General features: G+C 46.9%; 1 protein-coding gene and 1 long non-coding RNA gene across 5 annotated transcripts in view; one reads left to right on the top strand and one right to left on the bottom strand.

The window, feature by feature from the left end:
* Positions 1 to 20,233, bottom strand: part of LOC143354397 (uncharacterized) — a 532,419-nt gene that overhangs the window by 366,806 nt on the left and 145,380 nt on the right. The window lies entirely within an intron of this gene.
* The window catches only part of Kdm3 (Lysine demethylase 3), a 365,285-nt gene that overhangs the window by 326,834 nt on the left and 18,218 nt on the right, over positions 1 to 20,233 (top strand). The gene's annotated exons all lie outside the window — the stretch shown is intronic.

The raw sequence follows: 20,233 nt of genomic DNA on the forward strand, positions 1-20,233 counted from the left end.
ACCACCCCAGAGCCTAGTAACCCAACGATCGTTGCTTTTCAATCCGTATCCGGGCAGCCGAGTTTTCCGGGAAATTGTCTTGGGGTGGAAGCGTGGGCGATTCGATTAAGGTCGCTCGATGGGAATGAAATACAATCGAGGGGGATCCCCGTTTCGAAGTTCCGTGATTCGACTGCAACAATCGCACATTTTCCCCTTCCACAGAGGCTCCACAAAAAATAAACAATTTTACAGCAACTTCAGAACGAATAAATTAATACTCTTGACACATTTGATCAATCTGTTAATAAGCAAAACGTCTTCAAAATCGGAACTTGTGCTCTTTTGTGTACCGTAGAAATTTTCTTCGAAGCTCCCAGAGCGATATCCGCGTTTCCCGCGAATATGTGCTCGCATCTCTCGCACGCAAAAATTCAGCAGAATGTAGTCGTAGTTCCGTCAGCGGTGGAATTGTTTGAAGAATTCGCGCAATTATGCAGCGAGTTCGGGGAACGCGTTCCGCGACTGTTTACGCGAAAACAGGATATTTCCGGTAGAAATCGGGAGCAAAGAAACTGCGCTTCATTCCGACTGTAAAATATAGACGAGCCGACGGTCGTTTCGTAGCCCACGCGCGGAATAATTCAGTACATTTCGAGGCGGGCGGAGTCCCGTAGAAAGCAAGTATTTCTCGGGGAAACCGCGACCACGGTTACACGAAACCCTAGGAATTCCCTTTGCGGAATTTCGCGGGAAGTTTCCGCTTAGTGCCAGCTGTGCCCCCGCCCCCGTCTCGACGGAAACTCGGAAATTTTCCAAAGCCGAAACCGGTACCCTATTAACATCTCATAAAATTGCCTCGGATTCCTTCGTCGATGCCGCGAATTCCCGGGAACGTTGCGAAAACCACCACCGATGAAGAAAGATTACCCCGCTGCTATGTTTCGCTACCCTTACGATCCGGCCGGGGTACGCAAAAATTATTTAACATTTTCTGCATACTTCGGCGACACGATTTTACCTAAAAGTCTTTCATAGTTGGTACAGTTGTATTACAAAGTGCGACATTTTGTGAAATTTCGTGTAGGATAATTTTTAGTGAAATTGTATTTGAGAAAATATCTATTGAAAAGTACAAAAATGGGTGTAGCAAGCGACAAATGAAACTGTGTATGGTTCTCGACCATTCGGTAACGAAAAATGTGCGTTGTACGACGGTTAATGATATTAAAAATTTCTCATCGTTTCCATTGTCTTCAAATCGCTCTGGAAAAAGATAAACATTGCATAAATTGTTCCGAAACGTCCACAACAAGTCCGCACGTCAATGCATTGATGTCTAGAACGTTCCAAGGAAAACTGCACAATGTTGTCAAAAACAGCACTTGGGTTTCCTGTGACTAGTTTGTGGACTTCCACATTACAATAGATTGGTATTCCAAGTATATTCTAATCCGTTTACCATTCCAAATTCCACTTAGTCACCACGGCCATAAATGCATAAAATCCGCAGTCTACCTGCGACGCACAGGTAGACTACCTGTGACCAAAATTTCGACCCAGAGTCATTACTCCGTTTCTGGGGAGTTCATCGAATCAGTGCTACGTTAAGAACAATAAAAAGATAAACTTATGTATAAGAAGTTGAGAAACATGAACTGATAAATAAAACAGCGAATGGTCCTAGAAATCCTCAATCATAAAAATGGTCCGCCGTTCGATGGTTAAATAAATTGCCGTTTGACAGAATTTGTTAAGAAAGTTGCATCATCCTGAGGAAGTACAATGAATCCTCGATATATGTCAACAACACGGGTCTACCGTGTTATGTTTACACTGCTCGGCGTCCAAGGCCTCTCGAGCTCCGCGGCCCCTCACAGGGTATACCCCGCGGTAGTGGGGATAATTCCGCGACGTTTATCATGCAGGTCTCGGCGACATGTACAGAGAAATCACAGTGCTTCAAAAAATCGTGTAATCAAAGAAATCTTGAGAGGGTTAGCAGAGCTGCAGACCAAGTCGGGATGGGATTTCCAGGTCGGTCGTGTCGATCATGATAGATCGTTTGATCCGTGGGCTGTCGATCATCGGGCTCGAATAACAAATGCGGCCGATATGGAGAGCAAAACGAAAGGAAGAGAGACGCGTTTGAGAGGCCAGGGGGGTGGGGGGAAGCAGTCGATCAGCGGGGGCCGCCCTCGTGTCCCGAGAAAAGAGGAATAATCCGAGGAGAGAGCGAACGAACCGAAGGAAAACGAGTTCTCCCGGGGCTCGAGGGGTCCTCTCTCCTTCTGCGTTCCCTGGGAGAGAAGGGTGGTTGTTCCCAGACCAGATACGGGTGGTAGAGACACACGCGGATGCTGGCTGCGAGCAAGTGAGACGACCGACAACACACTGGCTGGGAACGAGGGGTGCGGAGGGGGAGGGGGACAGCAGGCAATCAATGCATTCCAGCACCTGCCTTTTGTGCGTGTTACAGCCCTGACAGTCACCGAAAACCTGCCCCGCACTTCTGTGTACTTGGCTGCCTGCCTCGGACCCTCAGGGTCTCTCATTTCTTCGTCGTTCTCAACCTATGGCAACCTTCAACATTTCCAACATCCCCCGAAACACGTTCAAGCTACTGAACATTTTCTGCAAGAATCTCGGCAATATAGAACTATAGGGTGTGCGCAAATTTAACCCTTTGAACTCGACAACCGAACACCTCTTCCGACCTAGAATGTTTCCGTTATTCTTTTTTCATTTTGTGCTTATGGAACTGGCGCAATTTGCTTATACAATACTTAAATGTTCAGTGATTCAAATATGAACAAACTTAACCCTTTGCACTCGAAGCTATTTTAACACCAAAACGAAACATTTCTTCCGACCTAGAATATTGCCCTACTATATATCTTTTTTCGTGTTATACATACGAAAATGGTACAACTTACTCGTACAGTACCGAAATGTTTAGTAATTTATTAAATACTAACAAATTTAATAATGTAAAAAATATTTTGAATAATGATACAGCAATTTCTAGTGGTGCCTTACAGTCACCATTCGAGTGCTAAGGGTTAATAATTAAAAAAATATTTTGAATAATGATATAGCAATTTTTAGTGGCGCCTCGGAAGCGCCGCTCGAGTGCGATCGATTTGTCTAACGATCCTTGAACTGTTTGGGGTTCCAGCGTCAGCAGTAGGAAGAATCGTGTGCGTCTATTAATTAGTGCTGCCTCTTAGTGCCGCCTACGTGTTCCGATTTGGTATTTCGATTTGTCGAGCGTGTCTGCGTGCGATTTCCCGCGTTGTTCGCATTTCCAGGCTGCGGCGTGTGTTCGATAAAAGAATTGCTCGGCCTTGGTAGTAGCCGCGATTGCTTCCGATAGAGACCGTATGTGCCCGAGAATGCGAGGCATGAGCATGAGCTCGATGACATGGAATTTTTCACGGTGGCTGTGCGGCGTTCCACGAGACCTTACGCAATACAGATAATTCGAAACGCCGAAGCTCCCGCGAGCAGTCGGTTCTTATCTCCGTATCTCCTGATCGGGCCGTTGTATAATCTCTTCCTGTCTCCCGCGTCGAGCAAACAATTTGACACTGTCGACAAAAAAAAAAAAAAACACAGTTGTTTCAATCGACACAACTGTTCTCTTCGCTTTTTCGTACAACGTTTCTCGGGCGAATGAATTTTTTTTTCGGCGAGGTCTTTTGAAATCGTGGGAAGAGGTTGCAAAATTTATCGATCGAATAATATCGCGATCTTCCTCGGTCTTGCTCTCGTCTTCGGCTCGAACTTCAGGAAGAGAAAACAGCCGCAGGCGATGCCTTTGAGGTCAACAAGCTGCAAACACTGATATCTCCGTGAGGCTTGTGTAATCATTGTGAATAATGTGTTTCTTCAGAAGAAAATAATTCTCAAGCCGTCGCGCGATAAGATTGCCAGGCTTTTTTACGAAAATACGATGAGTCAAACGCCCGCGTGAGATGTGCCATCAATTAAGCCACTGTGTTTTGTCAAACTTGATGAACGATAACGCTCCCTGCCTCGCTGCAATAATATTTGTCCTCGATCTGAGCAGCCATCTTCGAACAATTGACGACTATCGCGGGAAAAGAACTACTCTTAGATTATCCACGAGGAACTGCTAATTGCTCTGCAATACGCACAAATGATAAACCCCAAGAATTGCGTGATAAATTTTTAATCGCGCAACTTTTACAAGAAAATAAAATAGCAATAACAATTCTAGAAGGATCACTCTAGAAGATCCGTACTCTAGATCACCAATCTCGGAAGCAGTAAATCTTTCCGCTCATTCAAGTTTCGTTAAAAAAATGGAAATTCTGCAAGAACAGTTCTACTATCTACATTTTCCGGGTCACAAGTCTCAGGGGCACTAAATAACTTTGCTCAATTATCGCTAAAAAAAAAAGATAGTAATAAAAATTCTACCGTCTATATTTAAGATGCCAAGTCGCACCAAATAAACGCGTTCAAACAAATCCGAGACGGCGCCGTCAAATAAATTTGATGTTGTCGAAGGTGTCCAACAAAAAACCGAAATTCTCAGAAATCGTCGCCGCATATCAGCCTCGAAAAAGATCGTTAATCTTTCCGGGGGCCACGTGACAGATCCACGAGGAGGTATTATACCGAAGGAAGAAAGTGGCGGAACAGGTTGAGAACCGGCGGGTCGCGTTACGGCCACGTATGGGTGCGTAAACCCGAGAGGATCCTTTCACGCGGGGTCCCGGGTAGGACCTCTACCTGCCCTTCTTCCACCCTACGAAAACTGTGTCCTGCCAGTCCTTGGCGAGCTTTCGTCCCGCTCGGATCAGTGAGAGAAAGAGTATCGTCTCTCGGATCGTATCGTTTCGAATCTCTTTCGCGCAGCGGTCGCTCGGTTCGCAAGTTCTCCGACGGATCTTGCGCAGGGTCTGTTCGTTGCCGCGCAGATAATTCCCGATAACCGGCTTATCGTCGGCCGAGTGTTTTCCATTTCGCGGCTCTGATAACGCTCGCCCGCCTCTCGGTTGCTCGCCGATCCGGCACGTCGCAGTCTTCGTGAAAAACTCGAGCGATTTGGCCGCGATCCGTCTGCCGAATTTTTTGGCAAGCGAATCATCAAGATATATCCCGCGTTTCCTTCGATCATCGAGTGAGAGTAGGTGTTGCTTCCGGCTGTGATAACGCGAATGGAGGCCAGCAGGATCGTGAGAAAAGTCTGCGAAACACTCTGCTCGAATAGAGAATCCGTCCAGTCCTGGGTTTCCGTAGATCGTCGGAGTGACTGCCGTTGCTTCCTGTAGTGATAACGTCGCTGGGAACGTGAATGGAGGCCAGCCGGATCTTGGATTTCGGATCTAAACCACCGTGCTTTCGTCTCGTCGCCCGAAGGTCAGTCTAATCGCGCGACGCGCTTCCTCCCGCGATCCTGCCCGCGGATCGCGCGACCTTGCCGAGCGTTGCATAAAAAGGAGCAATCTTTTCAAAGCGAGATAACGCGCACGCCTGTTGTCGATAAGAGTGTGTATCGAGTGTCGGATTTCTTTCCCTATCAGGGTTTTCCTCTTCCTCCGCTCGATCCGCAAGGACGAGATCAAGAGAAGAAAAACGCGCTTCTGGGACGCGCTCCGAAGGCTGAGCTGATTTATATGCTCCTGCTCGCTGCCGATTCCTGGAAGCTTTCCCGATTCTACCTTTTTCTCCTCTTTCCACGTACGTACCGGGTGTCCTGTTAATCGTACCGGGGAACGTTTGTTTGCCCGGGACGATAATTTATCTGATCACGTGCGCGATTACGATCGGCATTTAAATTTCGCTTCGCGGAACTGGTCCGTGGGTGAATTTCCCTTGAATTTATCGGAGCTTTCGGAATATCTCTGGGACGTGATTTGTATCTGGCGAATTGTTCGTGTGGTGATGCGGAGAGTACGAGAAACATTGTAGCATAAATTAATTCAACGTTGCGTGGAGTGTGCGAGTAGCAGACGTGTCGAGGGATTTAAAAATGGAAAGGAGGTGAACGAATTACTAAATTACAGTGTGTGTGTCTGTGTGTATGTCGCGGCTGACGCGCGTCGATCCTCTCGATCACCGGCGGATCGATCGAGGACCGATCGAGAAACTTTCACGGTGTTTATCGTAGGAAGGACCGACGGGTACACATGCACGCGGCGCCCGTTTATTTCTGCGAAAGGAGAGAGAGGGGTGAGGGGGAGGGAGGGAGAGCGAGCGATTCCAACCGGCATTTGCATTGCAAAACTCGACCGGCACGAAGGTCATTAATTATGCACTCCACGGTACGCAACAATAGAGCCCGACGGTGTTTCGTTTCGTGCCACGACACCCTGCCTCTCTCGATGTAGTTTCCTCGTCGATGGGCTTAAAGCGGATTAAAGCTGACGCTGCCATTTTAAAAAATCATCTCCCTTCCACGTCGCCTTCTTCTTGTTCTTCTTCTTCTTCTTCTGCTGCTACGTCTTTTCGTTCTTCTGGCTCAGTCGTTTCTCGAAACTTGAAATTCTTCGCGTCGTCGCCGACGCCGCTCGAGCCCCCGAAGTCGTTATTGGATTTCATTCCGACGAACTTTCGCTCCACTTTTTCCCTTTTCTTTTTTGTCTTCACGCGAGCAAACCTCCAGCGAAGAAATTGAATTTGCCAAGCTCGGAGTTTTCTCCAAGTTCTCCCGGTGACCTTAAAACTTCCTAGAAATGCCCGGCAGCTTCTGACCTTTCGGCGAGCATGACCTTTGGGAAAATCATCGCGTCTCGTACATCTTCTTTTTCTCCGCCTCGGTTTTTAGCTTGGAATTGGTTTCCCGTCGGACCTTCTGCTCCGCTTCGGAGAACGAAGCTGCAAATTAACCCCTTGCCCTACAACGTCGAGTCATACTCGCGACGATGATTCCCAGCAGAGTCCAATAAATATGTATGTTGTTAACAGACTGCGGATCTTCATGCGTTTGTAACAAAATTGAGTAGATAAAATTTGACGTTGTAGAAAAATTAGAAAAATTTTAAATGTCAATATACTGTTTCTCGTCTATTAACCCTTAGCACTCGAGTGGTGACTCTGAAGCACCACTGGAAATGGTTGTGGCATTATTTCAAAGAAATTACAAACAATATTACAAAATGTTTGTTACATTACAAAATTTGTATTTAATAGATTACTAAACATTTAAATATTATCTGTGGAAATCGGATCAGTTTCGTATGAATAAAATGAAAATATTCTAAGACGGAAGATAAATTTAGTTTTAGAATGAAAATAGCGCCGAGAGTGCAAAGGGTTAAAATTAGCAAGGGAAGAAATAACATTCTTCTCAGTTTCTATTTCTTCTAGTCGATGCAGACAATTTTATTTTGCATTTATTTTGCATTCTTATTTAGTGATTGATCTCCTTTAAACCGAAATACAGTGAATTCTCGATACATGTCGGCAACATGTCGTTTATCCTCCAGGAGTCGCTTATTCTTTGATCCGTGCCGAGCGTAGAAAAGAATAGCGAGTGACCTCGGTCGCCGAGGAGTGTAAACACAATACAGGTCGGTGTATCGGTGTGAGACCAGGAGACCACTACTAATCCAATAATAAAATTTCTTTATTTTCGCGTATCGTCCAGGAGACATACCCGTATTATGTTAGACTTTTCGGCAACCGTGGTCTCTCGAGCTTCTTGGAGTAGTGGGGATAATTCCGCGACATTTATCATCCAGGCCTCGGCGACATACATCGAGAATTCCCTGTAAAATTTTTGCGTTGTTAACGTACAGCTATTGAGGAACATATAGGCATAGAGTATATATAAATTTTCTCCTTTTTTAGGGAAATTACGATTCACAAAAATGTTCTGATCACTGAAACCGTAAAATAAAACGTAGTGGGTTAACGCGTGGGACAATGATGGACAATAAATGTGTAAAACTAAATTATACTGTCCCGAAAGTGCAACTGGTATAATAATTTAGAGGATCGAGCGATGAAAGCGTTGAGAACGGTAAACTAGATTCGATTGCTTTGAAGTGGCAGCGCAGTTTCGTTCGTGTTTCGGCTGTTAATCTCTGCGGCCCGTTATGGCGTTAAGTTACGGCCGCGCGAGGAACGCGAACTTCTAATTGGAACGCATTATTTATAAACGCACGATAAACCCGAACGCGTCCGCGAGAGCTTCCTCATAAATTACCGGAGCTAATTAGTCGGCGGGGTTACCGAGCCGGTAATTAACCGAGGCTACACGCACTTGTCACGTCCCTGTGAAGCCGTGCCACGCAACGACAATCGAAGTGACACACACAGCGGAGAGGGGAGCGGGGGAGGGAGGGGGAAGAGATCGACAGGGTTATTGTGCGAGAGAGTCGGCGGTTGTCTGATCCAGAAACTTTTTTTTTCCACGATCGCACGCCTCTGTGCCCCTCGATGATTCTTCATTAATGATTGAGCTCGTGTGTGCGCGTGATTTCGACGAGTTAGCGGTTAACGACCGGTGTCACGTAGGCGTGACTTGGCTCTCGTTGTCTGTCGTGGCATCCTTGGCACAATTTCACTACGTTAATGCTCGCTCGCGGCTAGTTTTCTGTCCGCGCTGTTCATAAATATTCATGAAACCGGAAAAATAATGCATTTCACGGCGCAAATAGCGTTGCGACTGCTAGGGGGAATTAATCGACAGATTTATAACTGTAGAGCTAACGGAGAAAATATGTTCTGTTGTTGTTGTGTTATCGTGCGTAATTCAAGCACCGAGAAGATTCCGCGGTAGATTCGATAAGAAGCGAAACTCGATATCGAAGAACTCGGCGATCCGAAATGATAAAACCGGGTCTGTTCGATTCCAATATAGTGGTCTGGTCGGCAATCTCGAGTCGATCAGGGGAAAAAAACATCGTCGGACAAGTCGTTCGGCGTCGTTCGGCGTCGTTCGCAGCGCTCGTTACAGTTTGTTGCGCCTGTTGATGGCGGTGTCCAACGCGGAACGCGGTGAAATTGACGGGCAAGTTGATGTAACGCCTCGTCCTCGCCGCTCCGAGCGCCTAGCATTCCTCTCGACTTTCTTTCTCGCTCGTTGAATGATACTTGTACAGGTTCCGGCGATTCACGGCTCTCCATTCAATGGAACAGGCTCGGTACTTGCAGTTTCTCGGGGTTCATCGACATTCGGGATGGTCTACTGGGTGTCCTTGAAAGTAGACGCGTTTCGGTTCGCGATAAGGAAGCGGGATCGTGACGGGAAGAGGTGGATTTTTACAGTTGTTCGGTTAAAGAGGCAGGTGCGAACGTCGGGACGATTATAAAATATGGAACAGTTTCTTTCCCCCTCGCGGAACTCTCCGAAGGCGAATAAATTTCGCCGCTATTAATAGACCCGCGATTGTGATCGCGCGGGGGCCCGTTAACATTTATGAGATGCCGGCGAGAGGCAGCTTTTTAAAATCGCGTAATTGCATCACTCGTCCCTTCGAGGCAACCGTGCGCGCGACGTCTTTTAAAAGCGGTCTCGAGACGTTTCAAATTTTATGTTTATCGCCGCGGAGCTGAACTTTTTCCTCGGAAAGATTCGAGCCCGTCGATCCACCTGGAAATCGACGGAGATAAGATTATATGCGTGTGTACGTGTCTACGTGGTTCTCTCGGATGCCTCGCACGGCCGAGGAAGTCGATGAAATTAAAATGCACAGAACAGACCCGATCGTGGTTGACACTCGAGCCTGTTTTTCCGTTCGACAGGAATGCCTCGCGTTGCACCTGCCTCGCCGTCTTCTCCTCCGCTCGCACGAGTATCGGCGGGTTCGTTGCTGGTCGATGTCCCTGAACCGTCGTCGAGCTTCGTTTTCGAGCAATAAATTCTAGCCGGCGATCGATACGGTGTCGCTGGAATACCACCGACCCGACCCACTTCGACGAAACAGGCTTACGACACACCGCCGCCGATGTAACAGAACATTTATCAACCGCTAACATAACTTTCGTTTGATCCCCAAGATGGCCGACCGGTGAAAGGAGCGATCCCCTCGATCTTCGTTTCCTCAAAACGACGTTTGCCAATTTCGACTTCGAAGCTGTAGCGGAAGTTGAAGCGGGTCAGAGTTTCACCCGTTGCCCTAAGTCTCCTGACGAAGACTCTGAACAGAGTCTAATAAATCTGTCGTTAATTTCCTTTAAACCGAAATAAAATTCTATTTTGGCGTTGTTAGTTTACAGCTATTGAAGAACTTATACAATATAATGTTCTCCCTTCTTCTTTTAAACCGAAACAAAATTGTATTTTGTTGTAGTTGATATATAAATCCTTTGGAGAAAACATTGGCATTCAATAAATATAAACTATCTTTTTTTTCTATGCAATTCTGAACGATGAAGAATTCCTAATCATTAGAATCACGAAACGTAGTGGGTTAACTATTTGATTATCGCTGGGTTTACGGCGCACTGAAACTGACTATTTTATTTTATAAAAATAGCAAGAAAATGTCCAAATTTTCGGCGATTTTTTTACACGCACGATATCGAGTGGAGAAGCAGTTTCGCGCATCCACGGATCGATCGCGACGATTTTGGTCAAGGTGAATTGATAGTTAGGATCGCGGGTGATACTCTTACGACGCTCCCCGATCTAATAATCCCAATCCCCTCGGTTAATCAAAGAGCCGAGGGCACCGGAACGGGGAAAAGAGGCGACCGGGACATATTTACTAGACAACGCGACTCCCCGGCCACGGGGAATCGAACAAATTAGCTCGGGAACCCACATAAGTCAGCTTGATGACCCCGCGCTGTTTTCTTATCGACCGCTGCGTTCACTTTCATTCAGTACCAACAACAATCCCAGCTAGCAGAGTCTAAATAAATACTCGGATCAAACTCGGTTCAATATCCACCCACTCTTCGCTATCAGTCGAGATTGCCGACGATCTCGCGAAAACAAATAATCGAAGATCTTCCTGCCAGAACCCAGACAAGTGCATTTCCTAATAAAATCCAAATGTTCAGCTTATCCTATTTTTGCAGCCAGGTTTCCGTCGAGAGCTGCCAATAAACAGCCAGAAACCGAATTCAGTTCGATATCCGTCCACTCGTCCACTGACGAAAACGAAACGAGTTGATCTCGTCGAAAAAATTACACAATCGACTCGAGAACCTGTAGAGGTCGTGCAGAAGTAGAATCGCGTGCAGCAAGTGTCTAGAAACCGGGCGACGCTGCTTATTAATTACTTCGGTTGCCGAACTTCCTGGACAAAGTTACAGAACCGAGAAATTGATCTACTTGAGAGTTCGAGTCTCCCCTTTGATTGACTTTCCAGATTAATTCTCCAATTGAGTGCAAAGTTTCTGGAAAAGTTGCGCAGAGAGCGATGGATTAAAGCCTGGGTATGGTCGAGGGATAGAGAGAGAGAGAGAGAGAGAGAGAGAGAGGGAGAGAGAGAGAAAGAGAGAGATGGTTTACCGAAACAATTTCTCGCTCCCTCGTTCGCCCGTAAATTCGCTCTCTGTACCCACGCCTTCCAATACCGCGCGCGCGGAGTTAATTACCTTCTTCGCTCCGCGGAAACTCCTCCGGCGTGTGCTCTCCGGGTCTCCGAGCGCGAGGGTAGAGGGCCTATATAAATCCCGACTGTCTCCGCGTACACGCGGCCAACCGCAAGCCTCCGTTGACGGTACAGTTACCTCCGTTCTGTGTACCGGGTGCTCGCGAAATGTTTCGACGAACTTGCAGATTTAGAGTCGCCGGAATCCCCGGTACCAATACGCTGGAACGCGCATTTCCCGCTCGGCGAAATGGATGGCGCAACTTTGCAGACCTCCGGCAGGTGTTCCTCGAGTTCTAAGGCTGTCGTCAGAGTTTTCAGGCTGTTCCCAAAATGTGGAAGACATTTTGAACAACTCGGCTGCTTCAATCCTTGGTCTTTGGGGTTCTTAAACCCTCTTGATCACTGGTCTGTGACAGTTTTAAGGGTTTACTAGGTTTACGGAGCACTAAAAATTACCATTTTACACTACTTTATAAAAATAACGTGAATGTATCTATCAAAATTTGTAGCCACTTTTCTAATAATACAAAGAAATCCCAAAGTCATTTTGACTTGATAGAGGACTGTGTCTGAAAAATTGAGTAGCTTTTTCAAGAACTGGAACGGTTATTTACTGGATTGAATAGTTGTCAGTACACGGACGACAAGCGTGTTTTATCGTGTGAAGGATTGCGAATTTTGGAACTGCAGGCAGCAATTTCCAAGAAAGATTGAAGGCTGAATATTCTCAGTAGCTAGATGGCAATCGCATTTCCGATTAGCGTATTGCATAAAGGACAGCCTGATGAATCCTGGGACTGGGAGCAGCAATTTTCAAGGAAGATTGAGACTGGGTAACCAGATAGCCGAGGATGCTGCCGGCGAATCTTGGCGTTCCGAAGCAATTTACCCCGAAGAAGAGACAATACAAAAGACCGAGGGGATCAGTCAGGGTTCCTTTTCAGAGAGAGTATCGCAATCGCCCCGAAATAATGGAGCAGCCCGAACACACAGAGAGAGAGAGAGAGAGAGAAAGGGGGAAGAACGAGAGAGGTAGACCACTACAGAGCAGGGTCGAAGGAATCCAAAGGGCGAGAGAACGGTCGCTCCGTCGCGCCACACGGATCCCTTTGGATCCTTTCGGTTGTATCCTTTTGTGTCTGGGCTAGCTCCGAGGTCTGTCCCCTTGGTTCCCGTCGGTTCCTCATAATTGGGGAATAAATCGTGGTCAGGACACGGCGCGCACGCATTCGGCACCGGCCTGGAATGATCTCGTTTCTAAAAGCACGCACCGCACCACGCCAGGCAGAGGCCAGGCCAGGCCAAGCCGAGCAGCCACGCTGGAAGTAATAACAGACGTCGAAACGGCGGGGAATGCGAGAGAGCGGGCCGCGTGCACGGCATCGGATAAATAATTCATGAAACGATAAACTAAGGCGCGGGCGCGCGCGCGCGCGAACCGAACGGACGGATGCGTTATCTCTCAGCACGACCCGCTGCTCACCTGCGCACGTAATTTCGACCGGGATTTCGGGGGACCGTCTCGATACCTCCACCGTTCGCTACTGGACTGCAGTTTGCTTCTTCTTTGCGAAGCAGGCCAGCAATTTGCGAGAAGGTTATTTTCCATTCGTTCGAATCGTTCTAAACATATCGTTCTATTTAGGGCTGGCTAAAGTGAGTTCAGTTTGTTTGGATAGACGACCTAGTTCTGGTGAGTAATTCTTTGATCTAGGGCTAGCAAAAGGGCATTCAGAATCTATTCTTCTTGAGTAGCTCTGGGTCCTAGGACTAGCAAAAGCCACTTCAACTGACTTGGATAGGCGACCTACTTCTGATGAAACGTTCTTTGATCCAGGGCTGGCAAGATGGGTCTCCAGTTTTGTTGGTTAAATTTCCAATTCTTCTTGGAGAGCTTTGTGTCCCAGGGCCAGCAAAAGCCGCTTCAATTGTCTTGGATAGATAACCTACTTCTGGTGAGACATTCTTTATCCTAGGGCTAGCAAAAGGGCCCTCAGTTTCGTTGGATAGATGTCTTATTCTTCTTGGAGAGATCTGTGTGCTAGGACTAGCAAAAGCCACCACTTCAATTGACTTTTGATAGACGACCTACTTCTGGGGAAACGTTCTTTGATCTAGGGCTGGCAAGATGGGTCTCCAGTTTTGTTGGTTAAATATCCTATTCTTCTTGAGGAGCTTTGTGTCCCAGGGCCATCAATGGCGACTTCAGTTGTCTTGGATAGACGACCTACTTTTGGTAAGACATTCTTCGATCTAGGGCTAGCAAGATGGGTCTCCAGTTTTGTTGGATAAGTGTCCTATTCTTCTTGGATAGCTCTGTGCCCTAGGACTAGCAAAAGAGATTTGGTTTCGTTTGGATAAATAGCTGGCACACGTTGAACAGTTCTTAGACCTAGGGCTAGCAAACGTGACATTATTGTCTGTGGCCAAAGAGCTGCATATGTTGAGAAATGTGATAACCTAGTAACAATCGCAGCACTTCCATGAAACACTGTAACACATCAAAGAAAAATTTCATTAAATCTTCTTAGGCCTATCCAAGGATCCAATCTCGAGGTTCCTAGGGCTGCCTCCGAGAGCCCGCGTACTCTGCCACTCTGTGCATTCGCATTCATTGCAAGCATACTTCCACTGCAATAATACAATCGGCAGTGAAGAATTTCCGAATTAGACTTTCAAATAAAAGAATAACCAGTTTTCTCAATGGCAGCGAGCAAATATTTACGACCCGCGTGGTCGTGCTTTAAACCCTGCTCTCCCAGTAGCCATCAGTTCGAACGTCAATGAAGTCGTGCTGAATGAATATTGAATAAAGATCGAAGCCTATTATCAATCGAAGAGAAGACGTCAAAGAAACTAGCGGGGGATAGGTTGTAGAGAATATAGCGTAGGGACGTGGAAAAAGAGTTGGTCGAACGTTCGGCAAAAAGACGTCGTTCCCGTCAAGGGGGGAATGCAATTTGCAATTCCCGTTCTTACGAGCCCGTACCGGGGACGATAAAACGCTGCTGGAAACACGGACGGAGGAATTTCGAAATTACTGGAATACCTGTCCTCCCCCTTCTGTTAACGTTCTCTCTGTCCGTTGGGTTCTCTCCCGGCGCTCTCTTTACCGTCGCGTTTCTCTCTTTCTCACTCGCCTAACTTTCCGCGAGTGCTTCCTCCCGTTGCGAGCAAGCGCGAATGCGCTCGCGCGGGCTCGCGCGCATGACGTTTCAGCCACTTTGTTTTCCAAGCGTTACCTTTCAATTCGACGGAGCGAAACGCGGTTACGCCGCGATGGAGGGACAGAAATGCGGATAGTCAGCAAGTCCCGACGTCTGCTGACCGGGCACGTACATAGGAAACCTCGAGAGTAGTTTCTCCCCGCAGCGTCGTCAGCAAGTTCTATCGGCCGGGGCTCTCTTATAGTCGTTTCCCGTGGCTCGTCTGAAATTTAATGCGCCGCGACGCGACTACCACGGTACCGGGTGGCCGTTAACCATCGATCCATTCACCCGAACGACATTAAAAATGAGCCGTACGTTTTACGCTATTTTATAACGCAATGAATCCAGCGGAACCGGTTCGTTTAATAGACACTCGCCTCTGATATTTCTTTAACACGTTACACGGTACGCCGGTCCCTGGAAAACGACGGTGTCGTACTTGCGAAATACATAATTCGTGCGATATTCAAAAATATGTCCACCGTGTTAGTAGAATATGAAACAAAGCGGAAACGAGGTCGACTAGTCTTTCGTTTAATGCACGGCCGTATTTTTGCGTTTGAAGTTGAATAAAAAGCGAATCAGCTCCACGTTCGACGTGTTGAACATCAACGCACGAGAATTTGCTCGATGAATTGTTCGATAACCCTGATCGTTATCGAAGAAATTTATCCGGAGTAATTTAATCTGGCAACTTGGTGCGAGAACGTCGTGTAGAGGAATGTTATTGAGTAGATAAGATGCAGTCATTAATAGACTGTGGATTGATTTCTTCAAAAATTTATAAGATCTACACTCATTAACAAGCCTGCTGATAGACTCGCAACGATTTATTTGGATAAACGATACAATAAACAATCTACTCCCGTTGAGAAACTCTTCGACCTAGGGCCAGCAAAAGTGGCTTCAGTTTCTTTATACAAATGATTCATTCCTATTGAGAATTTCTGTGACTCATGGCTAGCAAAAGTGGCGATTGTAAAAATTGCAGGAGCAGTACAGCCGCTAGATTAATCTAAGAAATTCCCCCCCCCCCCCCAGTATTTCATGTTTTGCGCTGCCAGCTCGAAGCTCGAGAGCCGGCAAGAAATTCATGAACGCCGAGTATACAAAACGCAAAGCGAAGAAAGAGAGTAAAAATCGAGCAAGAAGCATAGTTGAAAAATGCGTTGATTACAGTATCGCAACGGATAAAACAAGATCGATCTCGGCTCGCTCGCTGGAAGAGCAGGACGATCTCGAGCGCAAGAAACCGATCGGGAATGATCGTGAAAGTGGGTCGAGCTCGAGGAACTCGATCGTGCGCAAGGTGTTTCGTGGCCGGTGAAGCGGTCGTCGGGACGAGGATCGACGTGTATTCGCAGCTGTGATCCGCTCGATCGGATCGTTATCGAGGTCCTCGGACGATCGAATCAATCGGACCGGCAATGAAAGATCGTGAGACAGGCCGCGCGTTGTTATCGTTACAGCAACGGTGTCTTCGAGCATAGGTGTAAAAAGATCCGCGACGGCTCCGATTCCCTACCACCTTATCGCCTGTTATCGCGCTATCTATTTTGCTGGAACTGTATGAATACATTTCTCGCGATAAGATACCGTTTCGCCATATTACTCGCAAACAGCCGACGCAGTTTCGAATTCGAGACCCCGTGTCTCGAACGCCATTCGATCGTATTGCTCGAACAAGAACCTCGGCGAGCTTGTGCCTCTTGCTGTAAACTGGTCAGCGAAACGGCCATTTTCTGTGTTTACGTTATGCGAGCTCGTCCAGGGATCGCTGAGTGGGCGGCTGGATTTAATGGCCGAGCTGCTGGAGTATGCTTTCGGGTTTCCGTTTTATTTGGAGGTCGTCCCTTCCGCAGAGTGCACAGATTTAAAAGATAGAGGTCCTGGTTGGTCTATACAATTTCCGGTGGGTTCACTGGATTCTCGAAATTAAATCTATATTTTCATATTAATAAAGTCAGCAAAGAAAGGATAAAATTTTTAGTCGGCTCCTGTTTCTTACAATTGACGCACCAAATTTTTATTTTGACCTTCAGTCTAATCGTTACAGTAGCAAAGACAATAGACTCTGGAACCGTCGCGACCAGTCCTGAAAAAATCGCGGAACGTCGCGGATTTCTCTGGGCGACTGTGTGTCAAGGTCGGCACACCGAGTCACCAGATAAAATCCATCAGCGGCGATGAGCACAGGAGGAGCACGAGGACGATGAGAATTAACGGTGCGTGCGGAGAGGGGGGGATGGGAGAGGTGGCACATGGAAGAAGAGGAGTGGAGTAGGAGGAGGATGAGCAGGGCTTTAAGCAGCCTGTCGGGAACAGACCGCGAATCTAATTATAGTCTCATCCGAGAAGAAGGTTTACTATGCTAATCGAGCCGGGGCGGTCGAGCAAATGTCAACCCACGTGTTCTGTTTACCCGGGCGATGATCGCGTCATCGTTCCACGTGCCTGTTTGTATTCGACGCGTGTGTCCTGCGCTACGGACGTACACAACAGCCTTTTTCAATGATTCCTGACGCAACGGTCAACGATATGAATTCCGAGGCACAGGGTTATCTGGAGGGGGCGGCTTTGTCCTTGATAACGGGACGAGACGCTCGCAGCTATCTCTGGGCCGATTAGGCGACCGCTTTGAAAAATTCGCTGCCTCCCGGAGCTGAATTTCGACCGCGACATTTAAATTCTAGGCGAGATTTAAACTTTCGCATATGTGTCGCAATCGGACATTAATTTTATACATGGTATTTAGAACTGTACTGCGGATTTTATGCATTTATGGTAAAACGAGTGGGTGCATTTTAAGGAAGCAGTGAGACTAAAATTAACTTACTCAAGGAAACTCGTTAAGTTACTCAAGGTAAAATGAAATTTCTGCTCGCTTCTTGTTCCTTGAAATTAACGTAGAAAATGTTACGTAATTATTACATATTTCGCGTTGCATTTTTAATCCTTTGCACTCGAAGCTACTTCAACTCCGAAACGAAACAATTCTTCCGACCTAGAATATTTCCCTTCTATATACATTTTGTTTTTCATTTTATACGAACGAAAATGGTGCAATGTTACAATACCGAAGTGTTTAGTAATTCATTAAGTACAAACTAATTTAATAATGTCAAAAATATTTTGAGTAATGATACAGCAATTTTTAGCGACGCCTTACAGTCGTCGTTCGAGTGCTAAGGGTTAATAGAATATTTTCATTACTGAGTGACTTCTTGTCATTTGCATTCGAGTTGCCTTGGAACATCGTTGTCGACAGGATTATGAATTCCCAGAGGCGGCAAGTGGAACGGACAAATTAGAGTAGCTTTCCAAAAGATGATCCGGCGAAGAACGGCCTGTAAGCTGCTCGTGCTCGCTCGCACGCACACGCGCCGGCCAACAAAAAGCAGATTAAACGTCACGGGTTAAGAGTTCAGGAAGAGAAAGTCAACGAACCAATGGCAGCCGGCCCCTGATTGAGCCTGAATGCCGCGTTCTGGCTTTTATTACGTGCAATCGCTCGGATTCGGACCCTCTCTCTCTCCATCTTTATTTTTCTGGCGCGAATCGCGCGTGTCTCGCGCCTTTAACAAGCGTTTTACGAGCTTTTGTCCGTGACTCCGCGCTCGCTCTGCACACCTTTTGTCAGGGGGCTGCAATATCACGCGCACAAAACGCCGCGCGTATAATGCCCCGTTGTACCCGCGGACAAAACGCGTGCGCGCCTGCAATCATGGCTGACACCGAGAGAGGAGAACACTCTCTGACAGTGAACACACACCGTCAGCGATGTCTACTCGCCTCCTCCTCCTTCACCTCCATAGCTGTTCTTATTGTCCGAGAGCCGAGCGTTTTATCCATCGGTGGGACGGACACTGTTTCTGCTGAAGAGTCCCAGAAAATGGAACACCGATGTGCCTGTCGATAGACCACGGAGCTTCGCGCATTTATGGCATTCCAAATTTGCAAAGTACGGAATATTTTTCACACACTTTCTAGTCCGCAAAATATTCCAGTCTACCGATCTTTATGTAAAATAAAAGATGTCTACAAAGTTACAAGAAACTGGTACCGTACAGAAATTTCCCTCTTCAACGTCTCCTCTTTGTTCGTTACCTCCATTGAGGCCACGCAGTATTTTAACCTTAGTTCACGCATTACCTACCGGCGATTACTTCATAATTTCCGAAAGCCCATGGTCCATGGCTAATGACTTTTTAATGGCTCCTTCAACGGCAACAGCTATTTCAATAGTGAGCCAACACGTCACATGATCTATAATTTCGTTACAGATTATAATCTGAAAGAAAATTTCCCAGTTTCCGTTTGGTACAGTGCAACCACTGAAAATTCTATTAACCCCTTGCCCTACAATATCGAGTCATGCTTGTGATGAAGATTCCGAACAGAGTCTGATGAATATGTTACTAATTTCCTTTAAACCGAAATAAAATTCTATTTTGGGAGTTGTTCATGTACAGCTATTGAAGAGCATACAGGCATACGATAGATACAAATTTTCTGCCTTTCAAAGGGAATTTCGAATTACAAAAAAGTGTTAATCACTGAAACCGTAAAATAAATCGTGGTGCAAGAGGTTGATAAAATTCCGGTGGGAGATGTTGTTATCTTCGAAATAACATTTTTACCGAACTGTGTGCACCTTATTACCTGGCGTTATGCAAACGAATGTTCTATATTAATTGGAAGAACTCTCACCGGATACGAAGCGGCGCGCCGTTTCCTACTGCGGAAAAATTACGAAAGCAACTACACATGTAGGTGGTGCGACAGGGTATCGAAGCGAATGAACAGCGTTTCGTCCAAGGATAATAAAACCGTGCTGGTTTTATTGATTGCCGGGTGTCGGCCGAAGCGATATTCCCGTAGACCGTGTCTCATTCTCTCTTCCTTCTCTCTCTCTCTCTCTCTCTCTCTCTCTTTCTCTCTCTCTCTCTTTCTCTCTCTCTCTCTCCCTTTCTGTGTAGCTGGCGGTTCTTCCACGTCACGCTTTTTAAACGTGCATCAATTTGCCCGTGTTTCGCAACGAACAACGGCGGCGGCGGCGGCGGCGGCGGCGGCGGCGGCTACGTGTATGCGTTTGCATCGTCGAGCGTCTCGTCTTAACGAGCGCAACGATTCATGCCGTGCGAATTACCGGCGAGAGAATCTAGCCTGGAACGGGCTGAGTCATCGCGCGCGAATTTTCTTGTCGGACGTTGCGATCGGATCGGATCGGATCGGATCGGATCGGATCGAATCGAATCCGACGAGCGTGTTACGCGTGAACGTCGCCGACGCGTATCGAGTCCGAGAAACACCGACGAACAATCTTCCCCGTGTGGGTGGAACACCGGGAGACCGTGTTGTTCACCGATTTCCTTGAAAAATCGCTATCGAAGACACGGTTTGTACAGAAATCGACCACTTCTGCCTCCCGGAACGGTCTAACACCCCCCCCCCCATATACAATTCACCTTTTAACACTAAACCCACCAAGCATTAACAGTATCTGGTAAATATTGCCGT

Source organism: Halictus rubicundus, chromosome 5, assembly GCF_050948215.1.
Source record: "Halictus rubicundus isolate RS-2024b chromosome 5, iyHalRubi1_principal, whole genome shotgun sequence".
Classification (NCBI taxonomy): Eukaryota; Metazoa; Arthropoda; class Insecta; order Hymenoptera; family Halictidae; genus Halictus; species Halictus rubicundus.